Below are 20,638 nucleotides of genomic sequence, written 5' to 3' on the forward strand. Positions count from 1 at the left end.
GTTCTGCTGAATGTTCTTTGCATGTTTCCGTAGCTGCCTCGTCTACAGGCTCTTGATAGTTTTTCGCTTTATTCCCAAGTTCAATCCTGGGCGGGAACATTTCGCTTTCATTCACTCTATTAAACACTAAATTTGCTACTTTTGTTCTTTTGAATGTTTTTTTGCACGATAATTATTTGTGGAACACAAGTTGCCGCACATGCAGCAGATTTCAGACTTGAAGATGACTAATGAAATTACTTCCTGAAAAATAAACCGATAACAAATGTACCGGATTAACCAATGCTTTGGTTTAAACACTTTTAAGGTGCGATACGATTTTTCTAGTGTAGCGGTTATCAAGTGCTCTTTAGAGGCGCAAGGTAAACAATTTGACCATCTACAGAAACAACTATGTGCGCTGTGTTTCTTTCGATACATTTTTTTAAACCTGTAACCGTTATGACTCGTAGAAATTCCTAAAACGTAAAGAATTTTAAAGTTATTTTACTAAAATTTCCAGGATTGGATATTTTGCCAATAGAAAGTAACAAGGGAAATATTATTTTTCAACCACGGGTAAGTTTTCGTAGTGTAGTGGTTATCACATGCGCTTCACACACGCAAGGTCCCCAGTTCAAACCTGGGCGGAAACAATTCGCCTTCTTTCCGTGTTTGAAAGACACTATTTTGCCATTCTTGTCCTGATGAATGTTCTTTGCATGTTTTCGTAGCTGCCTCGTCTACAGGCTCTTGATAGTTTTTCGCTTTATTCCCCAGTTCAATCCTGGGCGGGAACATTTCGCTTTCATTCACTCTATTAAACACTCAATTTGCTACTTTTGTTCTTTTGAATGTTTTTTTGCACGATAATTATTTGTGGAACACAAGTTGCCGCACATGCAGCAGATTTCAGACTTGAAGATGACTAATGAAATTACTTCCTGAAAAATAAACCGATAACAAATGTACCGGATTAACCAATGCTTTGGTTTATACACATTTAAGGTGCGATACCATTTCTCTAGAGTAGCGGTTATCAAGTGCTCTTTAGAGGCGCAAGGTAAACAATTTGACCATCAATAGAAACAACTATGTGCGCTGTGTTTCTTTCGATACATTTTTTTAAACCTGTAACCGTTATGACTCGTAGAAATTCCTGAAACGTAAAGAATTTTAAAGTTATTTTACTAAAATTTCCAGGATTGGATATTTTGCCAATAGAAAGTCAAAGGGAAATATTATATTTCAACCACGGGTAAGTTTTCGTAGTGTAGTGGTTATCACATGCGCTTCACACGCGCAAGGTCCCCAGTTCAAACCTAGGCGGAAACAATTCGCCTTCTTTCCGTGTTTGAAAGACACAATTTTGCCATCCTTGTCCTGCTGAATGTTCTTTGCATGTTTCCGTAGCTGCCTCGTCTATAGGCTTTTTACATAGTTTTTGGCTTTATTCATGTATATATCAGTTTTACATCATTGAAGCGATTGGAAACGATGTAGTTTCCGTAGTGTAGCGGTTATCACGTGCGCCTAACACGCGCAAGGTCCCCAGTTCAAACCTGGGCGGAAACAATTCGCTTTCTTTCCCTGTTTTAAAGACACAATTTTGCCATTCTTGTTCTGATGACTGTTCTTTGCGTGTTTCCGTAGTGTAGTGGTTAACGCGTGCGCTTTACACGCGCAAAGTCCGCAGTTCAAACCTGGGCGGAAACAATTCGCTTTCTTTCCCTGTTTGAAAGACACAATTTTGCCATTCTTGTTCTGCTGAATGTTCTTTGCATGTTTCCGTAGCTGCCTCGTCTACAGGCTCTTGATAGTTTTTCGCTTTATTCCCCAGTTCAATCCTGGGGGGGAACATTTCGCTTTCATTCACTCTATTAAACACTAAATTTGTTACTTTTGTTCTTTTGAATGTTTTTTTTGCACGATAATTATTTGTGGAACACAAGTTGCCGCACATGCAGCAGATTTCAGACTTGAAGATGACTAATGAAATTACTTCCTGAAAAATAAACCGATAACAAATGTACCGGATTAACCAATGCTTTGGTTTAAACACTTTTAATGTGCAATACGATTTTTCTAGTGTAACGGTTATCAAGTGCTCTTTAGAGGCGCAAGGTAAACAATTTGACCATCTACAGAAATAACTATGTGCGCTGTGTTTCTTTCGATACATTTTTTTAAACCTGTAACCGTTATGACTCGTAGAAATTCTTGAAACGTAAAGAATTTTAAAGTTATTTTACTAAAATTTCCAGGATTGGATATTTTTCCAATAGAAAGTCACAAGGGAAATATTATTTTTCAACCACGGGTAAGTTTTCGTAGTGTAGTGGTTATCACATGCGCTTCACACGCGCAAGGTCCCCAGTTCAAACCTGGGCGGAAACAATTCGCCTTCTTTCCGTGTTTGAAAGAAACAATTTTGCCATTCTTGTCCTGCTGAATGTTCTTTGCATGTTTCCGTAGCTGCCTCGTCTATAGGCTCTTTACATAGTTTTTGGCTTTATTCATGTTATATCAGTTTTACATCATTGAAGCGATTGGAAACGATGTAGTTTCCGTAGTGTAGCGGTTATCACGTGCGCATAATACGCGCAAGGTCCCCATTTCAAACCTGGGCGGAAACAATTCGCTTTCTTTCCCTGTTTTAAAGACACAATTTTGCCATTCTTGTTCTGATGACTGTTCTTTGCGTGTTTCCGTAGTGTAGTGGTTAACACGTGCGCTTTACACGCGCAAGGTCCGCAGTTCAAACCTGGGCGGAAACAATTCGCTTTCTTTCCCTGTTTGAAAGACACAATATTGCCATTCTTGTTCTGCTGAATGTTCTTTGCATGTTTCCGTAGCTGCCTCGTCTACAGGCTCTTGATAGTTTTTCGCTTTATTCCCAAGTTCAATCCTGGGCGGGAACATTTCGCTTTCATTCACTCTATTAAACAATAAATTTGCTACTTTTGTTCTTTTGAATGTTTTTTTGCACGATAATTATTTGTGGAACACAAGTTGCCGCACATGCAGCAGATTTCAGACTTGAAGATGACTAATGAAATTACTTCCTGAAAAATAAACCGATAACAAATGTACCGGATTAACCAATGCTTTGGTTTAAACACTTTTAATGTGCAATACGATTTTTCTAGTGTAACGGTTATCAAGTGCTCTTTAGAGGCGCAAGGTAAACAATTTGACCATCTACAGAAATAACTATGTGCGCTGTGTTTCTTTCGATACATTTTTTTAAACCTGTAACCGTTATGACTCGTAGAAATTCTTGAAACGTAAAGAATTTTAAAGTTATTTTACTAAAATTTCCAGGATTGGATATTTTTCCAATAGAAAGTCACAAGGGAAATATTATTTCAACCACGGGTAAGTTTTCGTAGTGTAGTGGTTATCACATGCGCTTCACACGCGCAAGGTCCCCAGTTCAAACCTGGGCGGAAACAATTCGCCTTCTTTCCGTGTTTGAAAGAAACAATTTTGCCATTCTTGTCCTGCTGAATGTTCTTTGCATGTTTCCGTAGCTGCCTCGTCTATAGGCTCTTTACATAGTTTTTGGCTTTATTCATGTTTATATCAGTTTTACATCATTGAAGCGATTGGAAACGATGTAGTTTCCGTAGTGTAGCGGTTATCACGTGCGCATAATACGCGCAAGGTCCCCATTTCAAACCTGGGCGGAAACAATTCGCTTTCTTTCCCTGTTTTAAAGACACAATTTTGCCATTCTTGTTCTGATGACTGTTCTTTGCGTGTTTCCGTAGTGTAGTGGTTAACACGTGCGCTTTACACGCGCAAGGTCCGCAGTTCAAACCTGGGCGGAAACAATTCGCTTTCTTTCCCTGTTTGAAAGACACAATATTGCCATTCTTGTTCTGCTGAATGTTCTTTGCATGTTTCCGTAGCTGCCTCGTCTACAGGCTCTTGATAGTTTTTCGCTTTATTCCCAAGTTCAATCCTGGGCGGGAACATTTCGCTTTCATTCACTCTATTAAACAATAAATTTGCTACTTTTTGTTCTTTTGAATGTTTTTTTGCACGATAATTATTTGTGGAACACAAGTTGCCGCACATGCAGCAGATTTCAGACTTGAAGATGACTAATGAAATTACTTCCTGAAAAATAAACCGATAACAAATGTACCGGATTAACCAATGCTTTGGTTTAAACACTTTTAATGTGCAATACGATTTTTCAAGTGTAACGGTTATCAAGTGCTCTTTAGAGGCGCAAGGTAAACAATTTGACCATCTACAGAAAATAACTATGTGCGCTGTGTTTCTTTCGATACATTTTTTTAAACCTGTAACCGTTATGACTCGTAGAAATTCTTGAAACGTAAAGAATTTTAAAGTTATTTTACTAAAATTTCCAGGATTGGATTTTTCCAATAGAAAGTCACAAGGGAAATATTATTTTTCAACCACGGGTAAGTTTTCGTAGTGTAGTGGTTATCACATGCGCTTCACACGCGCAAGGTCCCCAGTTCAAACCTGGGCGGAAACAATTCGCCTTCTTTCCGTGTTTGAAAGAAACAATTTTGCCATTCTTGTCCTGCTGAATGTTCTTTGCATGTTTCCGTAGCTGCCTCGTCTATAGGCTCTTTACATAGTTTTTGGCTTTATTCATGTTTATATCAGTTTTACATCATTGAAGCGATTGGAAACGATGTAGTTTCCGTAGTGTAGCGGTTATCACGTGCGCATAATACGCGCAAGGTCCCCATTTCAAACCTGGGCGGAAACAATTCGCTTTCTTTCCCTGTTTTAAAGACACAATTTTGCCATTCTTGTTCTGATGACTGTTCTTTGCGTGTTTCCGTAGTGTAGTGGTTAACACGTGCGCTTTACACGCGCAAGGTCCGCAGTTCAAACCTGGGCGGAAACAATTCGCTTTCTTTCCCTGTTTGAAAGACACAATATTGCCATTCTTGTTCTGCTGAATGTTCTTTGCATGTTTCCGTAGCTGCCTCGTCTACAGGCTCTTGATAGTTTTTCGCTTTATTCCCAAGTTCAATCCTGGGCGGGAACATTTCGCTTTCATTCACTCTATTAAACAATAAATTTGCTACTTTTGTTCTTTTGAATGTTTTTTTGCACGATAATTATTTCTGGAACACAAGTTGCCGCACATGCAGCAGATTTCAGACTTGAAGATGACTAATGAAATTACTTCCTGAAAAATAAACCGATAACAAATGTACCGGATTAACCAATGCTTTGGTTTAAACACTTTTAAGGTGCGATACGATTTTTCTAGTGTAGCGGTTATCAAGTGCTCTTTAGAGGCACAAGGTAAACAATTTGACCATCTACAGAAACAACTATGTGCGCTGTGTTTCTTTCGATACATTTTTTTAAACCTGTAACCGTTATGACTCGTAGAAATTCATAAAACGTAAAGAATTTTAAAGTTATTTTACTAAAATTTCCAGGATTGGATATTTTGCCAATAGAAAGTAACAAGGGAAATATTATTTTTCAACCACGGGTAAGTTTTCGTAGTGTAGTGGTTATCACATGCGCTTCACACACGCAAGGTCCCCAGTTCAAACCTGGGCGGAAACAATTCGCCTTCTTTCCGTGTTTGAAAGACACAATTTTGCCATTCTTGTCCTGATGAATGTTCTTTGCATGTTTCCGTAGCTGCCTCCTCTACAGGCTCTTGATAGTTTTTCGCTTTATTCCCCAGTTCAATCCGGGAACATTTCGCTTTCATTCACTCTATTAAACACTAAATTTGCTACTTTTGTTCTTTTGAATGTTTTTTTGCACGATAATTATTTGTGGAACACAAGTTGCCGCACATGCAGCAGATTTCAGACTTGAAGATGACTAATGAAATTACTTCCTGAAAATTAAAACCGATAACAAATGTACCGGATTAACCAATGCTTTGGTTTAAACACTTTTAAGGTGCGATACGATTTCTCTAGTGTAGCGGTTATCAAGTGCTCTTTAGAGGCGCAAGGTAAAATTTGACCATCTATAGAAACAACTATGTGCGCTGTGTTTCTTTCGATACATTTTTTTAAACCTGTAACCGTTATGACTCGTAGAAATTCCTGAAACTTAAAGAATTTTAAAGTTATTTTACTAAAATTTCCAGGATTGGATATTTTGCCAATAGAAAGTCACAAGGGAAATATTATTTTTCAACCACGGGTAAGTTTTCGTAGTGTAGTGGTTATCACATGCGCTTCACACGCGCAAGGTCCCCAGTTCAAACCTGGGCGGAAACAATTCGCCTTCTTTCCGTGTTTGAAAGAAACAATTTTGCCATTCTTGTCCTGCTGAATGTTCTTTGCATGTTTCCGTAGCTGCCTCGTCTACAGGCTCTTTACATAGTTTTTGGCTTTATTCATGTATATATCAATTTTACATCATTGAAGCGATTGGAAACGATGTAGTTTCCGTAGTGTAGCGGTTATCACGTGCGCCTAACACGCGCAAGGTCCCCAGTTCAAACCTGGGCGGAAACAATTCGCTTTCTTTCCCTGTTTTAAAGACACAATTTTGCAATTCTTGTTCTGATGACTGTTCTTTGCGTGTTTCCGTAGTGTAGTGGTTATCACGTGCGCTTTACACGCGCAAGGTCCCCAGTTCAAACCTGGGCGGAAACAATTCGCTTTCTTTCCCTATTTGAAAGACACAATTTTGCTATTCTTGTTCTGCTGAATGTTCTTTGCATGTTTCCGTAGCTGCCTCGTCTACAGGCTCTTGATAGTTTTTCGCTTTATTCCCCATTTCAATCCTGGGCGGGAACATTTCGCTTTCATTCACTCTATTAAACACTAAATTTGCTACTTTTGTTCTTTTGAATGTTTTTTTGCACGATAATTATTTGTGGAACACAAGTTGCCGCACATTTAGCAGATTTCAGACTTGAAGATGACTAATGAAATTACTTCCTGAAAAATAAACCGATAACAAATGTACCGGATTAACCAATGCTTTGGTTTAAACACTTTTAAGGTGCGATACCATTTCTCTAGTGTAGCGGTTATCAAGTGCTCTTTAGAGGCGCAAGGTAAACAATTTGACCATCAATAGAAACAACTATGTGCGCTGTGTTTCTTTCGATACATTTTTTTAAACCTGTAACCGTTATGACTCGTAGAAATTCCTGAAACGTAAAGAATTTTAAAGTTATTTTACTAAAATTTCCAGGATTGGATATTTTGCCAATAGAAAGTCACAAGGCAAATATATTTTTCAACCACGGGTAAGTTTTCGTAGTGTAGTGGTTATCACATGCGCTTCACACGCGCAAGGTCCCCAGTTCAAACCTAGGCGGAAACAATTCGCCTTCTTTCCGTGTTTGAAAGACACAATTTTGCCATCCTTGTCCTGCTGAATGTTCTTTGCATGTTTCCGTAGCTGCCTCGTCTATAGGCTTTACATAGTTTTTGGCTTTATTCATGTATATCAGTTTTACATCATTGAAGCGATTGGAAACGATGTAGTTTCCGTAGTGTAGCGGTTATCACGTGCGCCTAACACGCGCAAGGTCCCCAGTTCAAACCTGGGCGGAAACAATTCGCTTTCTTTCCCTGTTTTGAAGACACAATTTTGCCATTCTTGTTCTGCTGAATGTTCTTTGCATGTTTCCGTAGCTGCCTCGTCTACAGGCTCTTGATAGTTTTTCGCTTTATTCCCCAGTTCAATCCTGGGGGGAACATTTCGCTTTCATTCACTCTATTAAACACTAAATTTGCTACTTTTGTTCTTTTGAATGTTTTTTTGCACGATAATTATTTGTGGAACACAAGTTGCCGCACATGCAGCAGATTTCAGACTTGAAGATGACTAATGAAATTACTTCCTGAAAAATAAACCGATAACAAATGTACCGGATTAACCAATGCTTTGGTTTAAACACTTTTAATGTGCAATACGATTTTTCTAGTGTACGGTTATCAAGTGCTCTTTAGAGGCGCAAGGTAAACAATTTGACCATCTAAGAAAATAACTATGTGCGCTGTGTTTCTTTCGATACATTTTTTTAAACCTGTAACCGTTATGACTCGTAGAAATTCTTGAAACGTAAAGAATTTTAAAGTTATTTTACTAAAATTTCCAGGATTGGATATTTTCCAAGAAAGTCACAAGGGAAATATTATTTTTCAACCACGGGTAGTTTTCGTAGTGTAGTGGTTATCACATGCGCTTCACACGCGCAAGGTCCCCAGTTTCAAACCTGGGCGGAAACAATTCGCCTTCTTTCCGTGTTTGAAAGAACAATTTTGCCATTCTTGTCCTGCTGAATGTTCTTTGCATGTTTCCGTAGCTGCCTCGTCTAGGCTTTTACATAGTTTTTGGCTTTATTCATGTTATATCAGTTTTACATCATTGAAGCGATTGGAAACGATGTAGTTTCCGTAGTGTAGCGGTTATCACGTGCGCATAATACGCGCAAGGTCCCCATTTCAAACCTGGGCGGAAACAATTCGCTTTCTTTCCCTGTTTTAAAGACACAATTTTGCCATTCTTGTTCTGATGACTGTTCTTTGCGTGTTTCCGTAGTGTAGTGGTTAACACGTGCGCTTTACACGCGCAAGGTCCGCAGTTCAAACCTGGGCGGAAACAATTCGCTTTCTTTCCCTGTTTGAAAGACACAATATTGCCATTCTTGTTCTGCTGAATGTTCTTTGCATGTTTCCGTAGCTGCCTCGTCTACAGGCTCTTGATAGTTTTTCGCTTTATTCCCAAGTTCAATCCTGGGCGGGAACATTTCGCTTTCATTCACTCTATTAAACAATAAATTTGCTACTTTTGTTCTTTTGAATGTTTTTTTGCACGATAATTATTTGTGGAACACAAGTTGCCGCACATGCAGCAGATTTCAGACTTGAAGATGACTAATGAAATTACTTCCTGAAAAATAAACCGATAACAAATGTACCGGATTAACCAATGCTTTGGTTTAACACTTTTAATGTGCAATACGATTTTTCTAGTGTAACGGTTATCAAGTGCTCTTTAGAGGCGCAAGGTAAACAATTTGACCATCTACAGAAATAACTATGTGCGCTGTGTTTCTTTCGATACATTTTTTTAAACCTGTAACCGTTATGACTCGTAGAAATTCTTGAAACGTAAAGAATTTTAAAGTTATTTTACTAAAATTTCCAGGATTGGATATTTTTCCAATAGAAAGTCACAAGGGAAATATTATTTTTCAACCACGGGTAAGTTTTCGTAGTGTAGTGGTTATCACATGCGCTTCACACGCGCAAGGTCCCCAGTTCAAACCTGGGCGGAAACAATTCGCCTTCTTTCCGTGTTTGAAAGAAAAAATTTTGCCATTCTTGTCCTGCTGAATGTTCTTTGCATGTTTCCGTAGCTGCCTCGTCTATAGGCTCTTTACATAGTTTTTGGCTTTATTCATGTTTATATCAGTTTTACATCATTGAAGCGATTGGAAACGATGTAGTTTCCGTAGTGTAGCGGTTATCACGTGCGCATAATACGCGCAAGGTCCCCATTTCAAACCTGGGCGGAAACAATTCGCTTTCTTTCCCTGTTTTAAAGACACAATTTTGCCATTCTTGTTCTGATGACTGTTCTTTGCGTGTTTCCGTAGTGTAGTGGTTAACACGTGCGCTTTACACGCGCAAGGTCCGCAGTTCAAACCTGGGCGGAAACAATTCGCTTTCTTTCCCTGTTTGAAAGACACAATATTGCCATTCTTGTTCTGCTGAATGTTCTTTGCATGTTTCCGTAGCTGCCTCGTCTACAGGCTCTTGATAGTTTTTCGCTTTATTCCCAAGTTCAATCCTGGGCGGGAACATTTCGCTTTCATTCACTCTATTAAACAATAAATTTGCTACTTTTGTTCTTTTGAATGTTTTTTTGCACGATTAATTATTTCTGGAACACAAGTTGCCGCACATGCAGCAGATTTCAGACTTGAAGATGACTAATGAAATTACTTCCTGAAAAATAAACCGATAACAAATGTACCGGATTAACCAATGCTTTGGTTTAAACACTTTTAAGGTGCGATACGATTTTTCTAGTGTAGCGGTTATCAAGTGCTCTTTAGAGGCACAAGGTAAACAATTTGACCATCTACAGAAACAACTATGTGCGCTGTGTTTCTTTCGATACATTTTTTTAAACCTGTAACCGTTATGACTCGTAGAAATTCATAAAACGTAAAGAATTTTAAAGTTATTTTACTAAATTTCCAGGATTGGATATTTTGCCAATAGAAAGTAACAAGGGAAATATTATTTTTCAACCACGGGTAAGTTTTCGTAGTGTAGTGGTTATCACATGCGCTTCACACACGCAAGGTCCCCAGTTCAAACCTGGGCGGAAACAATTCGCCTTCTTTCCGTGTTTGAAAGACACAATTTTGCCATTCTTGTCCTGATGAATGTTCTTTGCATGTTTCCGTAGCTGCCTCCTCTACAGGCTCTTGATAGTTTTTCGCTTTATTCCCCAGTTCAATCCGGGAACATTTCGCTTTCATTCACTCTATTAAACACTAAATTTGCTACTTTTGTTCTTTTGAATGTTTTTTTGCACGATAATTATTTGTGGAACACAAGTTGCCGCACATGCAGCAGATTTCAGACTTGAAGATGACTAATGAAATTACTTCCTGAAAATTAAACCGATAACAAATGTACCGGATTAACCAATGCTTTGGTTTAAACACTTTTAAGGTGCGATACGATTTCTCTAGTGTAGCGGTTATCAAGTGCTCTTTAGAGGCGCAAGGTAAACAATTTGACCATCTATAGAAACAACTATGTGCGCTGTGTTTCTTTCGATACATTTTTTTAAACCTGTAACCGTTATGACTCGTAGAAATTCCTGAAACTTAAAGAATTTTAAAGTTATTTTACTAAAATTTCCAGGATTGGATATTTTGCCAATAGAAAGTCACAAGGGAAATATTATTTTTCAACCACGGGTAAGTTTTCGTAGTGTAGTGGTTATCACATGCGCTTCACACGCGCAAGGTCCCCAGTTCAAACCTGGGCGGAAACAATTCGCCTTCTTTCCGTGTTTGAAAGAAACAATTTTGCCATTCTTGTCCTGCTGAATGTTCTTTGCATGTTTCCGTAGCTGCCTCGTCTACAGGCTCTTTACATAGTTTTTGGCTTTATTCATGTATATATCAATTTTACATCATTGAAGCGATTGGAAACGATGTAGTTTCCGTAGTGTAGCGGTTATCACGTGCGCCTAACACGCGCAAGGTCCCCAGTTCAAACCTGGGCGGAAACAATTCGCTTTCTTTCCCTGTTTTAAAGACACAATTTTGCAATTCTTGTTCTGATGACTGTTCTTTGCGTGTTTCCGTAGTGTAGTGGTTATCACGTGCGCTTTACACGCGCAAGGTCCCCAGTTCAAACCTGGGCGGAAACAATTCGCTTTCTTTCCCTATTTGAAAGACACAATTTTGCTATTCTTGTTCTGCTGAATGTTCTTTGCATGTTTCCGTAGCTGCCTCGTCTACAGGCTCTTGATAGTTTTTCGCTTTATTCCCCATTTCAATCCTGGGCGGGAACATTTCGCTTTCATTCACTCTATTAAACACTAAATTTGCTACTTTTGTTCTTTTGAATGTTTTTTTGCACGATAATTATTTGTGGAACACAAGTTGCCGCACATTTAGCAGATTTCAGACTTGAAGATGACTAATGAAATTACTTCCTGAAAAATAAACCGATAACAAATGTACCGGATTAACCAATGCTTTGGTTTAAACACTTTTAAGGTGCGATACCATTTCTCTAGTGTAGCGGTCATCAAGTGCTCTTTAGAGGCGCAAGGTAAACAATTTGACCATCTACAGAAACAACTATGTGCGCTGTGTTTCTTTCGATACATTTTTTTAAACCTGTAACCGTTATGACTCGTAGAAATTCATAAAACGTAAAGAATTTTAAAGTTATTTTACTAAAATTTCCAGGATTGGATATTTTGCCAATAGAAAGTAACAAGGGAAATATTATTTTTCAACCACGGGTAAGTTTTCGTAGTGTAGTGGTTATCACATGCGCTTCACACACGCAAGGTCCCCAGTTCAAACCTGGGCGGAAACAATTCGCCTTCTTTCCGTGTTTGAAAGACACAATTTTGCCATTCTTGTCCTGATGAATGTTCTTTGCTTGTTTCCGTAGCTGCCTCCTCTACAGGCTCTTGATAGTTTTTCGCTTTATTCCCCAGTTCAATCCGGGAACATTTCGCTTTCATTCACTCTATTAAACACTAAATTTGCTACTTTTGTTCTTTTGAATGTTTTTTTGCACGATAATTATTTGTGGAACACAAGTTGCCGCACATGCAGCAGATTTCAGAATTGAAGATGACTAATGAAATTACTTCCTGAAAATAAACCGATAACAAATGTACCGGATTAACCAATGCTTTGGTTTAAACACTTTTAAGGTGCGATACGATTTCTCTAGTGTAGCGGTTATCAAGTGCTCTTTAGAGGCGCAAGGTAAACAATTTGACCATCTATAGAAACAACTATGTGCGCTGTGTTTCTTTCGATACATTTTTTTAAACCTGTAACCGTTATGACTCGTAGAAATTCCTGAAACTTAAAGAATTTTAAAGTTATTTTACTAAAATTTCCAGGATTGGATATTTTGCCAATAGAAAGTCACAAGGGAAATATTATTTTTCAACCACGGGTAAGTTTTCGTAGTGTAGTGGTTATCACATGCGCTTCACACGCGCAAGGTCCCCAGTTCAAACCTGGGCGGAAACAATTCGCCTTCTTTCCGTGTTTGAAAGACACAATTTTGCCATTCTTGTCCTGCTGAATGTTCTTTGCATGTTTCCGTAGCTGCCTCGTCTACAGGCTCTTTACATAGTTTTTGGCTTTATTCATGTATATATCAATTTTACATCATTGAAGCGATTGGAAACGATGTAGTTTCCGTAGTGTAGCGGTTATCACGTGCGCCTAACACGCGCAAGGTCCCCAGTTCAAACCTGGGCGGAAACAATTCGCTTTCTTTCCCTGTTTTAAAGACACAATTTTGCAATTCTTGTTCTGATGACTGTTCTTTGCGTGTTTCCGTAGTGTAGTGGTTATCACGTGCGCTTTACACGCGCAAGGTCCCAGTTCAAACCTGGGCGGAAACAATTCGCTTTCTTTCCCTATTTGAAAGACACAATTTTGCTATTCTTGTTCTGCTGAATGTTCTTTGCATGTTTCCGTAGCTGCCTCGTCTACAGGCTCTTGACAGTTTTTCGCTTTATTCCCCATTTCAATCCTGGGCGGGAACATTTCGCTTTCATTCACTCTATTAAACACTAAATTTGCTACTTTTGTTCTTTTGAATGTTTTTTTGCACGATAATTATTTGTGGAACACAAGTTGCCGCACATTTAGCAGATTTCAGACTTGAAGATGACTAATGAAATTACTTCCTGAAAAATAAACCGATAACAAATGTACCGGATTAACCAATGCTTTGGTTTAAACACTTTTAAGGTGCGATACCATTTCTCTAGTGTAGCGGTCATCAAGTGCTCTTTAGAGGCGCAAGGTAAACAATTTGACCATCTATAGAAACAACTATGTGCGCTGTGTTTCTTTCGATACATTTTTTTAAACCTGTAACCGTTATGACTCGTAGAAATTCCTGAAACGTAAAGAATTTTAAAGTTATTTTACTAAAATTTCCAGGATTGGATATTTTGCCAATAGAAAGTCACAAGGCAAATATTATTTTTCAACCATTGGTAAGTTTTCGTAGTGTAGTGGTTATCACATGCGCTTCACACGCGCAAGGTCCCCAGTTCAAACCTGGGCGGAAACAATTCGCCTTCTTTCCGTGTTTGAAAGACACAATTTTGCCATTCTTGTCCTGCTGAATGTTCTTTGCATGTTTCCGTAGCTGCCTCGTCTATAGGCTCTTTACATAGTTTTTGGCTTTATTCATGTATTTATCAGTTTTACATCATTGAAGCGATTGGAAACGATGTAGTTTCCGTAGTGTAGCGGTTATCACGTGCGCCTAACACGCGCAAGGTCCCCAGTTCAAACCTGGGCGGAAACAATTCGCTTTCTTTCCCTGTTTGAAAGACACAATTTTGCTATTCTTGTTCTGCTGAATGTTCTTAGCATGTTTCCGTAGCTGCCTCGTCTACAGGCTCTTGATAGTTTTTCGCTTTATTCCCCATTTCAATCCTGGGCGGGAACATTTCGCTTTCATTCACTCTATTAAACACTAAATTTGCTACTTTTGTTTTGAATGTTTTTTTGCACGATAATTATTTGTGGAACACAAGTTGCCGCACATGCAGCAGATTTCAGACTTGAAGATGACTAATGAAATTACTTCCTGAAAAATAAACCGATAACAAATGTACCGGATTAACCAATGCTTTGGTTTAAACAATTTTAAGGTGCGATACGATTTTTCTAGTGTAGCGGTTATCAAGTGCTCTTTAGAGGCGCAAGGTAAACAATTTGACCATCTAAAGAAACAACTATGTGCGCTGTGTTTCTTTCGATACATTTTTTTAAACCTGTAACCGTTATGACTCGTAGAAATTCCTAAAACGTAAAGAATTTTAAAGTTATTTTACTAAAATTTCCTGAATTGGATATTTTGCCAACAGAAAGTCACAAGGGAAATATTATTTTTCAACCACGGGTTAGTTTTCGTAGGGTAGTGGATATCACATGCGCTTCACACGCGCAAGGTCCCCAGTTTAAACCTGGGCGGAAACAATTCGCCTTCTTTCCGTGTTTGAAAGACACAATTTTGCCATTCTTGTCCTGCTGAATGTTCTTTGCATGTTTCCGTAGCTGCCTCGTCTACAGGCTCTTTACATAGTTTTTGGCTTTATTCATGTATATATCAATTTTACATCATTGAAGCGATTGGAAACGATGTAGTTTCCGTAGTGTAGCGGTTATCACGTGCGCCTAACACGCGCAAGGTCCCCAGTTCAAACCTGGGCGGAAACAATTCGCTTTCTTTCCCTGTTTTAAAGACACAATTTTGCAATTCTTGTTCTGATGACTGTTCTTTGCGTGTTTCCGTAGTGTAGTGGTTATCACGTGCGCTTTACACGCGCAAGGTCCCCAGTTCAAACCTGGGCGGAAACAATTCGCTTTCTTTCCCTATTTGAAAGACACAATTTGCTATTCTTGTTCTGCTGAATGTTCTTTGCATGTTTCCGTAGCTGCCTCGTCTACAGGCTCTTGATAGTTTTTCGCTTTATTCCCCATTTCAATCCTGGGCGGGAACATTTCGCTTTCATTCACTCTATTAAACACTAAATTTGCTACTTTTGTTCTTTTGAATGTTTTTTTGCACGATAATTATTTGTGGAACACAAGTTGCCGCACATTTAGCAGATTTCAGACTTGAAGATGACTAATGAAATTACTTCCTGAAAAATAAACCGATAACAAATGTACCGGATTAACCAATGCTTTGGTTTAAACACTTTTAAGGTGCGATACCATTTCTCTAGTGTAGCGGTCATCAAGTGCTCTTTAGAGGCGCAAGGTAAACAATTTGACCATCTATAGAAACAACTATGTGCGCTGTGTTTCTTTCGATACATTTTTTTAAACCTGTAACCGTTATGACTCGTAGAAATTCCTGAAACGTAAAGAATTTTAAAGTTATTTTACTAAAATTTCCAGGATTGGATATTTTGCCAATAGAAAGTCACAAGGCAAATATTATATTTCAACCATTGGTAAGTTTTCGTAGTGTAGTGGTTATCACATGCGCTTCACACGCGCAAGGTCCCCAGTTCAAACCTGGGCGGAAACAATTCGCCTTCTTTCCGTGTTTGAAAGACACAATTTTGCCATTCTTGTCCTGCTGAATGTTCTTTGCATGTTTCCGTAGCTGCCTCGTCTATAGGCTCTTTACATAGTTTTTGGCTTTATTCATGTATTTATCAGTTTTACATCATTGAAGCGATTGGAAACGATGTAGTTTCCGTAGTGTAGCGGTTATCACGTGCGCCTAACACGCGCAAGGTCCCCAGTTCAAACCTGGGCGGAAACAATTCGCTTTCTTTCCCTGTTTGAAAGACACAATTTTGCTATTCTTGTTCTGCTGAATGTTCTTAGCATGTTTCCGTAGCTGCCTCGTCTACAGGCTCTTGATAGTTTTTCGCTTTATTCCCCATTTCAATCCTGGGCGGGAACATTTCGCTTTCATTCACTCTATTAAACACTAAAACTTTTGTTCTTTTGAATGTTTTTTTGCACGATAATTATTTGTGGAACACAAGTTGCCGCACATGCAGCAGATTTCAGACTTGAAGATGACTAATGAAATTACTTCCTGAAAAATAAACCGATAACAAATGTACCGGATTAACCAATGCTTTGGTTTAAACAAAAGGTGCGATACGATTTTTCTAGTGTAGCGGTTATCAAGTGCTCTTTAGAGGCGCAAGGTAAACAATTTGACCATCTAAAGAAACAACTATGTGCGCTGTGTTTCTTTCGATACATTTTTTTAAACCTGTAACCGTTATGACTCGTAGAAATTCCTGAAACTTAAAGAATTTTAAAATTTCCATTGGATATTTTGCCAATAGAAGTTCATCAAGGGAAATATTATTTTTCAACCACGGGTAAGTTTTCGTAGTGTAGTGGTTATCACATGCGCTTCACACGCGCAAGGTCCCCAGTTCAAACCTGGGCGGAAACAATTCGCCTTCTTTCCGTGTTTGAAAGACACAATTTTGCCATTCTTGTCCTGCTGAATGTTCTTTGCATGTTTCCGTAGCTGCCTCGTCTACAGGCTCTTTACATAGTTTTTGGCTTTATTCATGTATATATCAATTTTACATCATTGAAGCGATTGGAAACGATGTAGTTTCCGTAGTGTAGCGGTTATCACGTGCGCCTAACACGCGCAAGGTCCCCAGTTCAAACCTGGGCGGAAACAATTCGCTTTCTTTCCCTGTTTTAAAGACACAATTTTGCAATTCTTGTTCTGATGACTGTTCTTTGCGTGTTTCCGTAGTGTAGTGGTTATCACGTGCGCTTTACACGCGCAAGGTCCCCAGTTCAAACCTGGGCGGAAACAATTCGCTTTCTTTCCCTATTTGAAAGACACAATTTTGCTATTCTTGTTCTGCTGAATGTTCTTTGCATGTTTCCGTAGCTGCCTCGTCTACAGGCTCTTGATAGTTTTTCGCTTTATTCCCCATTTCAATCCTGGGCGGGAACATTTCGCTTTCATTCACTCTATTAAACACTAAATTTGCTACTTTTGTTCTTTTGAATGTTTTTTTGCACGATAATTATTTGTGGAACACAAGTTGCCGCACATTTAGCAGATTTCAGACTTGAAGATGACTAATGAAATTACTTCCTGAAAAATAAACCGATAACAAATGTACCGGATTAACCAATGCTTTGGTTTAAACACTTTTAAGGTGCGATACCATTTCTCTAGTGTAGCGGTCATCAAGTGCTCTTTAGAGGCGCAAGGTAAACAATTTGACCATCTACAGAAACACTATGTGCGCTGTGTTTCTTTCGATACATTTTTTTAAACCTGTAACCGTTATGACTCGTAGAAATTCATAAAACGTAAAGAATTTTAAAGTTATTTTACTAAAATTTCCAGGATTGGATATTTTGCCAATAGAAAGTAACAAGGGAAATATTATTTTTCAACCACGGGTAAGTTTTCGTAGTGTAGTGGTTATCACATGCGCTTCACAGACGCAAGGTCCCCAGTTCAAACCTGGGCGGAAACAATTCGCCTTCTTTCCGTGTTTGAAAGACACAATTTTGCCATTCTTGTCCTGATGAATGTTCTTTGCTTGTTTCCGTAGCTGCCTCCTCTACAGGCTCTTGATAGTTTTTCGCTTTATTCCCCAGTTCAATCCGGGAACATTTCGCTTTCATTCACTCTATTAAACACTAAATTTGCTACTTTTGTTCTTTTGAATGTTTTTTTGCACGATAATTATTTGTGGAACACAAGTTGCCGCACATGCAGCAGATTTCAGATTGAAGATGACTAATGAAATTACTTCCTGAAAAATAAACCGATAACAAATGTACCGGATTAACCAATGCTTTGGTTTAAACACTTTTAAGGTGCGATACGATTTCTCTAGTGTAGCGGTTATCAAGTGCTCTTTAGAGGCGCAAGGTAAACAATTTGACCATCTATAGAAACAACTATGTGCGCTGTGTTTCTTTCGATACTTTTTTTAAACCTGTAACCGTTATGACTCGTAGAAATTCCTGAAACTTAAAGAATTTTAAAGTTATTTTACTAAAATTTCCAGGATTGGATATTTTGCCAATAGAAAGTCACAAGGGAAATATTATTTTTCAACCACGGGTAAGTTTTCGTAGTGTAGTGGTTATCACATGCGCTTCACACGCGCAAGGTCCCCAGTTCAAACCTGGGCGGAAACAATTCGCCTTCTTTCCGTGTTTGAAAGACACAATTTTGCCATTCTTGTCCTGCTGAATGTTCTTTGCATGTTTCCGTAGCTGCCTCGTCTACAGGCTTTTACATAGTTTTTGGCTTTATTCATGTATATATCAATTTTACATCATTGAAGCGATTGGAAACGATGTAGTTTCCGTAGTGTAGCGGTTATCACGTGCGCCTAACACGCGCAAGGACCCCAGTTCAAACCTGGGCGGAAACAATTCGCTTTCTTTCCCTGTTTTAAAGACACAATTTTGCAATTCTTGTTCTGATGACTGTTCTTTGCGTGTTTCCGTAGTGTAGTGGTTATCACGTGCGCTTTACACGCGCAAGGTCCCCAGTTCAAACCTGGGCGGAAACAATTCGCTTTCTTTCCCTATTTGAAAGACACAATTTTGCTATTCTTGTTCTGCTGAATGTTCTTTGCATGTTTCCGTAGCTGCCTCGTCTACAGGCTCTTGACAGTTTTTCGCTTTATTCCCCATTTCAATCCTGGGCGGGAACATTTCGCTTTCATTCACTCTATTAAACACTAAATTTGCTACTTTTGTTCTTTTGAATGTTTTTTTGCACGATAATTATTTGTGGAACACAAGTTGCCGCACATTTAGCAGATTTCAGACTTGAAGATGACTAATGAAATTACTTCCTGAAAAATAAACCGATAACAAATGTACCGGATTAACCAATGCTTTGGTTTAAACACTTTTAAGGTGCGATACCATTTCTCTAGTGTAGCGGTCATCAAGTGCTCTTTAGAGGCGCAAGGTAAACAATTTGACCATCTATAGAAACAACTATGTGCGCTGTGTTTCTTTCGATACATTTTTTTAAACCTGTAACCGTTATGACTCGTAGAAATTCCTGAAACGTAAAGAATTTTAAAGTTATTTTACTAAAATTTCCAGGATTGGATATTTTGCCAATAGAAAGTCACAAGGCAAATATTATTTTTCAACCATTGGTAAGTTTTCGTAGTGTAGTGGTTATCACATGCGCTTCACACGCGCAAGGTCCCCAGTTCAAACCTGCATGGGCGGAAACAATTCGCCTTCTTTCCGTGTTTGAAAGACACAATTTTGCCATTCTTGTCCTGCTGAATGTTCTTTGCATGTTTCCGTAGCTGCCTCGTCTATAGGCTCTTTACATAGTTTTTGGCTTTATTCATGTATTTATCAGTTTTACATCATTGAAGCGATTGGAAACGATGTAGTTTCCGTAGTGTAGCGGTTATCACGTGCGCCTAACACGCGCAGGTCCCCCAAACCTGGGCGGAAACAATTCGCTTTCTTTCCCTGTTTGAAAGACACAATTTTGCTATTCTTGTTCTGCTGAATGTTCTTAGCATGTTTCCGTAGCTGCCTCGTCTACAGGCTCTTGATAGTTTTTCGCTTTATTCCCCATTTCAATCCTGGGCGGGAACATTTCGCTTTCATTCACTCTATTAAACACTAAATTTGCTACTTTTGTTCTTTTGAATGTTTTTTTGCACGATAATTATTTGTGGAACACAAGTGCCGCACATGCAGCAGATTTCAGACTTGAAGATGACTAATGAAATTACTTCCTGAAAAATAAACCGATAACAAATGTACCGGATTAACCAATGCTTTGGTTTAAACAATTTTAAGGTGCGATACGATTTTTCTAGTGTAGCGGTTATCAAGTGCTCTTTAGAGGCGCAAGGTAAACAATTTGACCATCTAAAGAAACAACTATGTGCGCTGTGTTTCTTTCGATACATTTTTTTAAACCTGTAACCGTTATGACTCGTAGAAATTCCTAAAACGTAAAGAATTTTAAAGTTATTTTACTAAAATTTCCTGAATTGGATATTTTGCCAACAGAAAGTCACAAGGGAAATATTATTTTTCAACCACGGGTTAGTTTTCGTAGGGTAGTGGATATCACATGCGCTTCACACGCGCAAGGTCCCCAGTTTAAACCTGGGCGGAAACAATTCGCCTTCTCTCCGTGTTTGAAAGATACAATTTTGCCATTCTTGTCCTGCTGAATGTTCTTTGCATGTTTCCGTAGCTGCCTCGTCTACAGGCTCTTTACATAGTTTTTGGCTTTATTCATGTATATATCAATTTTACATCATTGAAGCGATTGGAAACGATGTAGTTTCCGTAGTGTAGCGGTTATCACGTGCGCCTAACACGCGCAAGGTCCCCAGTTCAAACCTGGGCGGAAAACAATTCGCTTTCTTTCCCTGTTTTAAAGAC

General features: G+C 38.7%; 50 non-coding genes across 50 annotated transcripts; all 50 read left to right on the plus strand.

Moving 5' to 3' along the window:
• Nucleotides 1-562: 562 nt before the first annotated feature.
• Trnav-cac lies at nucleotides 563-635 on the plus strand. Its single transcript has one exon. It is a non-coding gene; the product is annotated as a tRNA-Val (tRNA).
• A 606-nt stretch (nucleotides 636-1,241) lies between these two features.
• Nucleotides 1,242-1,314, plus strand: Trnav-cac. Its single transcript has one exon. It is a non-coding gene; the product is annotated as a tRNA-Val (tRNA).
• A 167-nt stretch (nucleotides 1,315-1,481) lies between these two features.
• Trnav-aac lies at nucleotides 1,482-1,554 on the plus strand. The gene has a single exon. It is a non-coding gene; the product is annotated as a tRNA-Val (tRNA).
• Nucleotides 1,555-1,622: 68 nt separating this feature from the next.
• Nucleotides 1,623-1,695, plus strand: Trnav-uac. Its single transcript has one exon. It is a non-coding gene; the product is annotated as a tRNA-Val (tRNA).
• A 608-nt stretch (nucleotides 1,696-2,303) lies between these two features.
• Trnav-cac lies at nucleotides 2,304-2,376 on the plus strand. The gene has a single exon. It is a non-coding gene; the product is annotated as a tRNA-Val (tRNA).
• A 166-nt stretch (nucleotides 2,377-2,542) lies between these two features.
• Nucleotides 2,543-2,615, plus strand: Trnai-aau. The gene has a single exon. It is a non-coding gene; the product is annotated as a tRNA-Ile (tRNA).
• Nucleotides 2,616-2,683: 68 nt separating this feature from the next.
• Nucleotides 2,684-2,756, plus strand: Trnav-uac. Its single transcript has one exon. It is a non-coding gene; the product is annotated as a tRNA-Val (tRNA).
• A 605-nt stretch (nucleotides 2,757-3,361) lies between these two features.
• Trnav-cac lies at nucleotides 3,362-3,434 on the plus strand. The gene has a single exon. It is a non-coding gene; the product is annotated as a tRNA-Val (tRNA).
• Nucleotides 3,435-3,601: 167 nt separating this feature from the next.
• On the plus strand, nucleotides 3,602-3,674 carry Trnai-aau. Its single transcript has one exon. It is a non-coding gene; the product is annotated as a tRNA-Ile (tRNA).
• Nucleotides 3,675-3,742: 68 nt separating this feature from the next.
• On the plus strand, nucleotides 3,743-3,815 carry Trnav-uac. The gene has a single exon. It is a non-coding gene; the product is annotated as a tRNA-Val (tRNA).
• Nucleotides 3,816-4,422: 607 nt separating this feature from the next.
• Trnav-cac lies at nucleotides 4,423-4,495 on the plus strand. Its single transcript has one exon. It is a non-coding gene; the product is annotated as a tRNA-Val (tRNA).
• A 167-nt stretch (nucleotides 4,496-4,662) lies between these two features.
• Nucleotides 4,663-4,735, plus strand: Trnai-aau. Its single transcript has one exon. It is a non-coding gene; the product is annotated as a tRNA-Ile (tRNA).
• Nucleotides 4,736-4,803: 68 nt separating this feature from the next.
• On the plus strand, nucleotides 4,804-4,876 carry Trnav-uac. The gene has a single exon. It is a non-coding gene; the product is annotated as a tRNA-Val (tRNA).
• A 607-nt stretch (nucleotides 4,877-5,483) lies between these two features.
• Nucleotides 5,484-5,556, plus strand: Trnav-cac. The gene has a single exon. It is a non-coding gene; the product is annotated as a tRNA-Val (tRNA).
• A 601-nt stretch (nucleotides 5,557-6,157) lies between these two features.
• Trnav-cac lies at nucleotides 6,158-6,230 on the plus strand. The gene has a single exon. It is a non-coding gene; the product is annotated as a tRNA-Val (tRNA).
• Nucleotides 6,231-6,397: 167 nt separating this feature from the next.
• Trnav-aac lies at nucleotides 6,398-6,470 on the plus strand. The gene has a single exon. It is a non-coding gene; the product is annotated as a tRNA-Val (tRNA).
• A 68-nt stretch (nucleotides 6,471-6,538) lies between these two features.
• Trnav-uac lies at nucleotides 6,539-6,611 on the plus strand. Its single transcript has one exon. It is a non-coding gene; the product is annotated as a tRNA-Val (tRNA).
• A 606-nt stretch (nucleotides 6,612-7,217) lies between these two features.
• Trnav-cac lies at nucleotides 7,218-7,290 on the plus strand. The gene has a single exon. It is a non-coding gene; the product is annotated as a tRNA-Val (tRNA).
• Nucleotides 7,291-7,453: 163 nt separating this feature from the next.
• Trnav-aac lies at nucleotides 7,454-7,526 on the plus strand. The gene has a single exon. It is a non-coding gene; the product is annotated as a tRNA-Val (tRNA).
• A 601-nt stretch (nucleotides 7,527-8,127) lies between these two features.
• Nucleotides 8,128-8,201, plus strand: Trnav-cac. Its single transcript has one exon. It is a non-coding gene; the product is annotated as a tRNA-Val (tRNA).
• Nucleotides 8,202-8,363: 162 nt separating this feature from the next.
• Nucleotides 8,364-8,436, plus strand: Trnai-aau. Its single transcript has one exon. It is a non-coding gene; the product is annotated as a tRNA-Ile (tRNA).
• A 68-nt stretch (nucleotides 8,437-8,504) lies between these two features.
• Nucleotides 8,505-8,577, plus strand: Trnav-uac. Its single transcript has one exon. It is a non-coding gene; the product is annotated as a tRNA-Val (tRNA).
• A 606-nt stretch (nucleotides 8,578-9,183) lies between these two features.
• Trnav-cac lies at nucleotides 9,184-9,256 on the plus strand. The gene has a single exon. It is a non-coding gene; the product is annotated as a tRNA-Val (tRNA).
• A 167-nt stretch (nucleotides 9,257-9,423) lies between these two features.
• Trnai-aau lies at nucleotides 9,424-9,496 on the plus strand. Its single transcript has one exon. It is a non-coding gene; the product is annotated as a tRNA-Ile (tRNA).
• A 68-nt stretch (nucleotides 9,497-9,564) lies between these two features.
• Trnav-uac lies at nucleotides 9,565-9,637 on the plus strand. Its single transcript has one exon. It is a non-coding gene; the product is annotated as a tRNA-Val (tRNA).
• A 607-nt stretch (nucleotides 9,638-10,244) lies between these two features.
• On the plus strand, nucleotides 10,245-10,317 carry Trnav-cac. Its single transcript has one exon. It is a non-coding gene; the product is annotated as a tRNA-Val (tRNA).
• Nucleotides 10,318-10,919: 602 nt separating this feature from the next.
• Trnav-cac lies at nucleotides 10,920-10,992 on the plus strand. Its single transcript has one exon. It is a non-coding gene; the product is annotated as a tRNA-Val (tRNA).
• A 167-nt stretch (nucleotides 10,993-11,159) lies between these two features.
• Trnav-aac lies at nucleotides 11,160-11,232 on the plus strand. Its single transcript has one exon. It is a non-coding gene; the product is annotated as a tRNA-Val (tRNA).
• A 68-nt stretch (nucleotides 11,233-11,300) lies between these two features.
• Trnav-uac lies at nucleotides 11,301-11,373 on the plus strand. Its single transcript has one exon. It is a non-coding gene; the product is annotated as a tRNA-Val (tRNA).
• Nucleotides 11,374-11,980: 607 nt separating this feature from the next.
• Trnav-cac lies at nucleotides 11,981-12,053 on the plus strand. Its single transcript has one exon. It is a non-coding gene; the product is annotated as a tRNA-Val (tRNA).
• Nucleotides 12,054-12,654: 601 nt separating this feature from the next.
• On the plus strand, nucleotides 12,655-12,727 carry Trnav-cac. The gene has a single exon. It is a non-coding gene; the product is annotated as a tRNA-Val (tRNA).
• A 167-nt stretch (nucleotides 12,728-12,894) lies between these two features.
• Nucleotides 12,895-12,967, plus strand: Trnav-aac. Its single transcript has one exon. It is a non-coding gene; the product is annotated as a tRNA-Val (tRNA).
• A 68-nt stretch (nucleotides 12,968-13,035) lies between these two features.
• Trnav-uac lies at nucleotides 13,036-13,107 on the plus strand. Its single transcript has one exon. It is a non-coding gene; the product is annotated as a tRNA-Val (tRNA).
• Nucleotides 13,108-13,714: 607 nt separating this feature from the next.
• On the plus strand, nucleotides 13,715-13,787 carry Trnav-cac. The gene has a single exon. It is a non-coding gene; the product is annotated as a tRNA-Val (tRNA).
• Nucleotides 13,788-13,954: 167 nt separating this feature from the next.
• Trnav-aac lies at nucleotides 13,955-14,027 on the plus strand. Its single transcript has one exon. It is a non-coding gene; the product is annotated as a tRNA-Val (tRNA).
• Nucleotides 14,028-14,631: 604 nt separating this feature from the next.
• On the plus strand, nucleotides 14,632-14,704 carry Trnav-cac. Its single transcript has one exon. It is a non-coding gene; the product is annotated as a tRNA-Val (tRNA).
• A 167-nt stretch (nucleotides 14,705-14,871) lies between these two features.
• Trnav-aac lies at nucleotides 14,872-14,944 on the plus strand. Its single transcript has one exon. It is a non-coding gene; the product is annotated as a tRNA-Val (tRNA).
• A 68-nt stretch (nucleotides 14,945-15,012) lies between these two features.
• Nucleotides 15,013-15,085, plus strand: Trnav-uac. The gene has a single exon. It is a non-coding gene; the product is annotated as a tRNA-Val (tRNA).
• Nucleotides 15,086-15,691: 606 nt separating this feature from the next.
• Nucleotides 15,692-15,764, plus strand: Trnav-cac. The gene has a single exon. It is a non-coding gene; the product is annotated as a tRNA-Val (tRNA).
• Nucleotides 15,765-15,931: 167 nt separating this feature from the next.
• Nucleotides 15,932-16,004, plus strand: Trnav-aac. Its single transcript has one exon. It is a non-coding gene; the product is annotated as a tRNA-Val (tRNA).
• A 581-nt stretch (nucleotides 16,005-16,585) lies between these two features.
• On the plus strand, nucleotides 16,586-16,658 carry Trnav-cac. Its single transcript has one exon. It is a non-coding gene; the product is annotated as a tRNA-Val (tRNA).
• A 167-nt stretch (nucleotides 16,659-16,825) lies between these two features.
• On the plus strand, nucleotides 16,826-16,898 carry Trnav-aac. The gene has a single exon. It is a non-coding gene; the product is annotated as a tRNA-Val (tRNA).
• Nucleotides 16,899-16,966: 68 nt separating this feature from the next.
• Nucleotides 16,967-17,039, plus strand: Trnav-uac. Its single transcript has one exon. It is a non-coding gene; the product is annotated as a tRNA-Val (tRNA).
• A 606-nt stretch (nucleotides 17,040-17,645) lies between these two features.
• Trnav-cac lies at nucleotides 17,646-17,718 on the plus strand. The gene has a single exon. It is a non-coding gene; the product is annotated as a tRNA-Val (tRNA).
• Nucleotides 17,719-18,318: 600 nt separating this feature from the next.
• Trnav-cac lies at nucleotides 18,319-18,391 on the plus strand. The gene has a single exon. It is a non-coding gene; the product is annotated as a tRNA-Val (tRNA).
• Nucleotides 18,392-18,557: 166 nt separating this feature from the next.
• Nucleotides 18,558-18,630, plus strand: Trnav-aac. Its single transcript has one exon. It is a non-coding gene; the product is annotated as a tRNA-Val (tRNA).
• Nucleotides 18,631-18,698: 68 nt separating this feature from the next.
• Trnav-uac lies at nucleotides 18,699-18,771 on the plus strand. The gene has a single exon. It is a non-coding gene; the product is annotated as a tRNA-Val (tRNA).
• A 607-nt stretch (nucleotides 18,772-19,378) lies between these two features.
• Trnav-cac lies at nucleotides 19,379-19,455 on the plus strand. The gene has a single exon. It is a non-coding gene; the product is annotated as a tRNA-Val (tRNA).
• Nucleotides 19,456-20,296: 841 nt separating this feature from the next.
• Nucleotides 20,297-20,369, plus strand: Trnav-cac. Its single transcript has one exon. It is a non-coding gene; the product is annotated as a tRNA-Val (tRNA).
• Nucleotides 20,370-20,536: 167 nt separating this feature from the next.
• Trnav-aac lies at nucleotides 20,537-20,610 on the plus strand. The gene has a single exon. It is a non-coding gene; the product is annotated as a tRNA-Val (tRNA).
• Nucleotides 20,611-20,638: the final 28 nt, after the last annotated feature.

This window comes from Dendronephthya gigantea, unplaced genomic scaffold, assembly GCF_004324835.1.
Source record: "Dendronephthya gigantea isolate DGI-Jeju-01 unplaced genomic scaffold, DenGig_1.0 000195F, whole genome shotgun sequence".
Lineage (NCBI taxonomy): Eukaryota > Metazoa > Cnidaria > Anthozoa > Malacalcyonacea > Nephtheidae > Dendronephthya > Dendronephthya gigantea.